Here is a 6,405-nt window from a genome sequence, read left to right as displayed (position 1 = left end):
GGATTGAATTTCTGGGTGCAATTTAGTTGGTACCCATTTAGAAATAGCTTTACCGATTTGTTCTCAATACTGCTGCCAGATTTCCTTCTCTTTGGCACAACATGCCAACATGATTTAAACAGGATCCAGGTTGTGGATCTTGCTGTTTCATCTACTACCATCCTTAAACCCGTTGTTCCTTCCATTGCTTGATGTTCTTCTTGCTCCCCCACGTGTGTTACTGTGCACTGAGACAAACTCACAGCCTAAGAGGCACTGAGGGATTGTGGGTTGAAGGACAACCACTGCAACCCTGTGACTGCTCAATGAATTCACAACAGGCAGCAAGTCTGCTGTCAGAGAAGGGAAAAATCACAATCACAAGACACAACTCACTAAGCTTCATAAATTGAAAAAAGTAACACCAAGATTTTACACTGGGTCTAGGTAAAAGTCCTTTCTGCCCACTTTCCCTATGACAGCCAACTGCTTTGACGTAACTGACACATCAGTTTTCTTAAAAAACAAAGAAAAGTGCTTTCAAATGAATACTTGTGTGGCAAAATGGATTTTTAAACTGCCCTCTAAGTCATGCTGCTTGACCAATAATTAGATAAATATGGAAGAGAGACATTAAAGATTCATGTTACGCATTTTAACAAATACCAGCCTGTCAGAGGTGCTGGTAATGTACATCCAAAGAAATCTGGCAGAAAACACAGGAATACTACATTGCAACTGGCTCTTTACCCTGATCTGCTTAACATTCTAGTAAAGAATAAAACATTTCTTCCCCAAGTCAGGAAAAAATAAAAAAAACAAAATCAGGGTTGCACTTTTTTCCTCTATGATGTTTAAATGGAAGGAAACTTGAATTGCTGAAAAGACTTTTAATTCTCAATCAAATTGTACTCTTCATCCCCCTACCCTCCACAGAAAGAGCTGTGGCACTAAAATTTAAGACATTAGTGCCAGGCAGGTGATGAGTACAGCGGTATGAAATGCAAAACCTGCAGTATCAAATTGTGAGTAATTGTTTAAAACCAGAAAAAGAGTCCCACACAAAACTGTACAATTAACAGCACAGCCCACACCCATGTAAGTTTTTGTTTGATCAGAAGAAACATTCTCAATACAAAGTTCTTTATGCTACACATCTCAGATCCACTGTAGGAAAGCAGTCTGCTCCTGCTCCCTGACAGTGCAATTCAGGATCAGCTGGGCTTGATAACCACCAAGTGATGATCAACCTTGGCTTAAAAAAATAACTGCACCAAGAACCCAATTTGTGTAAATGCATTAATTTCATACAGCCAGTCATTTGTTGGTAAGAGGTTAATGCACTCACACTGTGCTTACTACTCTCCTTACCTGATACTTACCAGTGTCAGCAATAACCACCACAGAAATGAGTTTTATGAATGAAATAATACTGTGTAAAACAGATGTATTAGTAAAACAAATACCCAGTAATCTAATTAAAGATTTTACCATCTCGGCTGCACCAAATTTAAAAAATTTTCCAACTTCCGTCAAAATGATTTGTCTTGAAAACAAACAAAAAACCAAACAAAATTCCATTGCTCAGTGTCAGGGTCACAGGTTAACAAGGTTTGCTCGAGTCAAAATATTTACTCACCCTCACAAAATATTTACACCTACAGTCAATGGCACAGACAACTACTCACCACTTACCATTTTCCTATAGGGACATCCTGGCTGACATTGCCTGTAGGATGCTGCAATAAAGAGTTACTGAATACTTACATTTCCAATGTATTAAGCTTCTTGAAATTTATTTTCGTTTTTTTCCCTTTGTACAAACCTATCACATTTTGCCCAAACCAAAAGGTGCTGAACATTTAAAAAAGCAATTCATTTCTTTTTGTACAGGACAAGATTATATTCAACTTTTACCTCATTGTACAGCACATGCTGACCTCCACATTTTTTTTGTATGACTGAATTCACCTTTTTTTCCTGTTGTTTATAGGTTCTATGCATATTCCCATAATTATTTTCAAGTATTCTTGAACAGTGATTGCAAATTTTTATTTCAACAGTAAGAAATGTTATAAAATATTTAAAAATAGTTGTAACTGCATGTAATGTGCCTCATGGGCTGCCCAAAAAACTGCTAGTAATTCATACCTTGGCAGAGATTGTCATATGCACAAGAAAACCCCATTAAAAATTCATATTATTTGTTCTTCTTCAAAAAATGTTTCACATTTATGTTCTTTCGTATTTTGTCTGAATAACTACTACAGTAAATATTTCTGCTACACTACATTGAATACTTGGGCCACTCAGTGTAGTATTCTTGCACATCTACAGAGCAATAGCAAGGCAGGTTTGGAACTTGGCTACAGTAGCCATTAAAACTAAAAGAATAAACACACTGGAAGTCAGAACAAAATTCTTTATTGCTGTTTTAGAAGAAAAGTGCAATTCCTAACTTTAATTCTCAATTGAACATTAAAGACTATTCATGCTTTATAATCCCTCAGAGAACAAATAGAGAAAGATATTTTTTCCCCTGGACATTTCTATATTCTTATAAACTAGCCAGAAGCTTCAACTAGTTTCCCGCTTTTCCTTAACTTAAGCAACTATAAGCATTCATAATCGTACCGTTAACTGCACATTTTAATTACTCAGCCATGGTGGTGTGCAGCAACAAACCCCTCAGTAAAATGTCTATCACTAACCTTCACGGTTTTCCACAGGAAAGTGCTCAGGATCCACCAACTGCATTGCTGCCTTCACCAGCTCCTCCTGCTCTGCTCTGCTCTGGTCTGGTCTCTCCCGTCCTTCCACAGCTCACAAAGTAAGAGAAGCAGCTCCATCTTCTCCTAAAAAGCAACACTAACAAGGCCAGGGTGTGTTTTATTGCCTTCCCTTGATCATGTAATCCCCAACACCTGCTTCTCCCTCTGAGGTCCCCGTGGCCTTTATGCCCCTTTCCCGATCGACTGTCCCTCAGGAGCATTACTTATTATATAAATTATACACATAATTATTATATATTTATTATATAAAATCTTGTCTCTCCCGCCTCCCAACATTTGCAGCAGGTATTTTTAGGAAAAGCAGTCACCAGCTGTGCCTTTTCAAAGTGGCAATGGCCCAAAGGTACCCTGTTGCTTCACACCTTCATCGTAGGTCAGGTGTGGGAGTTTAAGACTCATCATCTCTCTCGGCCCACCTTTCACCAACCAGGACCCACCTCCCAGCCATTTCTGCCCCCTTTGTAAATTCAGGATAATATTTTAATCATCCCCGCAGCTAAAGCGTCCACGTAATCCCCTCCCTCGGGGCAGGAAGGGCCCCGCTCGCCCCCCACTCCCTTCAGGGGACCGATCCGCCATCGCGCCGCCTCATGAGGGTGCCGCTACAAGATGGCGCCGGTGGGGCGGCTACAAGATGGCGCCAGCTGAACAACCCCAAAATGGCGCCGGTGGGGTAGCCACAAGATGGCGCCAGCGGGGCCACTCCAAAATTGTGACAGCAGGGGAGGCGTGAGGGGACAGGGAGCAGCGGTCTAGGCCTGGTGCCACTCTCGACCTATTCCAGAAATTTAGGAAAATCACCTTCCATAAAACATTCCCCAACACCATGCCTGAGAGATTGAGGTTTGTGGTTTTTATCCCCCCGGGTCTCCCAGCTCTGAGAGCTGAGCAGTTCACTCTGGGAAGCCCAGGACTGCTCTCCATTTCCATCTGGATAAATGATAACTCTGCCTCTGAAAATAAATATCCCTCAACAAAGCTTCTATATAACCAGGTAAAAAAATGTTATAGTAAACAGTGAAGAAAAGTCATAAGATTAGTCTTTTCCCATGAAGTCAATGCAAAGAGAAGTTAGGAAAAATGTAGACTACTGTTAAACGAAGACCACGAGTTAATCTAAGCATCAGGGATGCTGATGCTTTACTTCCTTGGGAGTCTGCTATGTAACAAAGAGGGAGAAAAGAACAGGCATGTGGGTTTTTTAAACACCATTTTGGCTACAAGATAAACTCTTTTAGTGGGAAGAGACCACTCTATCTGTGAACCGCAGGGGAATTGTAACCATGGCAGTAACACAGTTCTGTTCTCCTGTACCAGAGCACATCAATCGCCTTTTGAAAGCACTAAAAAAACCCTCAAGGCAAGTCTTCCTTGCTGAAATGGCTGGACCAGCCTGGGGAGGTAGACAACATGTTGACAGTACAGTATTAATCTTAACGTCGAGGGAAAAGGACAGATGGACTTGTTTTTCCCCTGAAAAATAAGTGTGAGGTTGCACTGGGCAGCTTAAGAGAAAGGGAAAGGCAACAGAGATGAGAGGGAAGGAAAGGAAGTAAGATTGACAAGGTAATTTACTGTCTATTCTTTGTGTTTCACGAAACACACGTCATCACTCTCTAATAAAGCTTTCAACGTTTCCCAGATGCTCTCAGATAGAATCCTGGCACAAAGTGATTTTTATGCACGGATGCATTATTTTCTCTTTATCTGCTGTATATTAAGGACAAACTGGAACGTGCTCTAACAAAGTTCCAACCTACTCTCCTAGGCACAGACAAAACAAAGCAAAGTAACACTCTGCAACATCAATAGCCCTGAAGAGAAAAAAAAAAGTAACAGAGCAATACTGAAAACATTCAGTTCATTTCTCCCCAGATTCGCCAGATTTTTCTGCAGGCTGAGCTACCCTTTCCTGTAGCACACCACGTTCTGGTTTGACCTTTCCATTTTCAGTCCTACCAGGACCGTTGGTTTTGCTCAGCATGTGGATGGGAGATGAAAAAGAAGGAAAACTGGACTGTGTACTTTGACAGATGGCATCTTCCCTCCAGAGCCAGGGCCCGAACTAGGGCTCCCATGCTGCGGTTTGGGGCATTTGGGTGGCAGGACTTGCCAGCTCTCAGACAGCCTGAACAAGGACAAACTGTTTCAACCACTTGTGTCCTTGAAAATGCCCATGTTTTGTTTGTTACAGGCAACCAAGAAAAAGATTGCCTTGGCTTGGGAGTCACCCAAATCGGGCAGATGGAATCATGTCACTTTGCTTACAGAGTTATTCGCATCCTCTCTCAGATTCAGCTCCTCTTTCTTTTAGCCACAGACTCCAAAGTTGTGTTTTTCAACAGATTCGTCTCACAGGGTTAGACCCATTCAGTGAGCTTTTTGTTAACACTTTGTCCAGCTCTTCTGGGACATATTTCTTTCATAAGTCAATATTTCTTTAGTAAAAATACTGGTTTCTAACCATAAATCTAAAAGCTATATCAAAGGAATGTAACAATGTCATTTTGTTTTGGTAAGATCACATTACTCCAGGGAGATTTGTCTGCAGAAGAGGTAGGACGTGTAATGTGTGCAAATTCAACAGTTCTGCATGCAATTTCAATTTCCAAAAGACAGCAAAAATTGGTATCCCAAATAGTTTCTAATTTGAAAGCATATTTGCTGAGTTAAAAACTGTGTTTACACTGCAGAACAAAAGATGCAACATATTTCATGTGTCTGATTCATTTCAGGAAAAGATCACAAATATAAGAAGACTGAATGCAACATGCAGAGGACAAACCCCAAAAGCCTGCACTGTTCACTAAAGGATGCTGGAAGATATCCCAAAGGCACAGGAAATTCGTAGCACAGTGACCTGGCTTTTTACAGGTGCTGTCACAGAGCCAATGGACACTCAGGTTTTTGTATGCAAATTTTTCTATGAGTATTTCAGCTGCAAGAATATTTGAGCACCTTAATAAACAGAGGGACACTAGACAAGCACCTCCTGATACTGAGCCAGCTACCAGTGAAGCAAGTGAAATGGAGAAGAAACAGCAAGGCGATGCCTTTAACACCTTAGATCATTCTACAGGCATGAGTCTCAGATTCTGCTATCCCTATAACCTATTAAAGGGCATATTTAAGAAACTAAAACCTATGGCAGATTTTATTAGGAGCCTTCCAGCATGTCCTGGGCAGAAGATATCACTTGGAATTGATGCAAGTCTCAGAGAAGACAGCCCCTTAAAAAAAAAAAAAAAAATTCAAACCACAACTGTAATACTTTAAAGGGGAAAAAAATACTCTGAGTAGAGCCAAGTTTTAAAATTTTCAGTGTTCATCCCTGATCAGAGAGAAAGAGGCTCTCATTGAAAGTGGCAGTATTTCTGCAAAGATCAGAACTAGAAGCTGCAGTGACTTCAAATACTCTGCCTGCAAAGAACCTTTTCATTTTTTGCTTTATTGTTTGCAATTATGAAATTACTTGAAAAAAAATTATTAGGCATTCAGTTTGAAGTTCTGTTTGGAAATAATCATGCATTATAGCCCTTCTAATTGAATAATTATTGACTAAATATTAATGTATTTAGTTAGATATGTCAGCAAAAGTTCAACACAAAATTGTTGAGAATATAAGGCTTTCCAT

At 40.3% G+C, this 6,405-nt stretch overlaps 1 long non-coding RNA gene across 1 annotated transcript; it reads right to left on the bottom strand.

Annotated features, from left to right (window-relative positions):
• Positions 1–2,387: 2,387 nt before the first annotated feature.
• On the bottom strand, positions 2,388–3,430 carry LOC135412651 (uncharacterized). The gene is made up of 2 exons (XR_010429832.1): positions 3,209–3,430; positions 2,388–2,847 (listed from the first exon to the last, which is right to left on the bottom strand). It is a non-coding gene; the product is annotated as an uncharacterized LOC135412651 (long non-coding RNA).
• Positions 3,431–6,405: the final 2,975 nt, after the last annotated feature.

This window comes from Pseudopipra pipra, chromosome 4 (genome assembly GCF_036250125.1).
Source record: "Pseudopipra pipra isolate bDixPip1 chromosome 4, bDixPip1.hap1, whole genome shotgun sequence".
Taxonomy (NCBI): Eukaryota; Metazoa; Chordata; class Aves; order Passeriformes; family Pipridae; genus Pseudopipra; species Pseudopipra pipra.
Note: the sequence above shows the minus strand (reverse complement) of the source record. Positions and strands in the feature narration are given on the sequence as shown.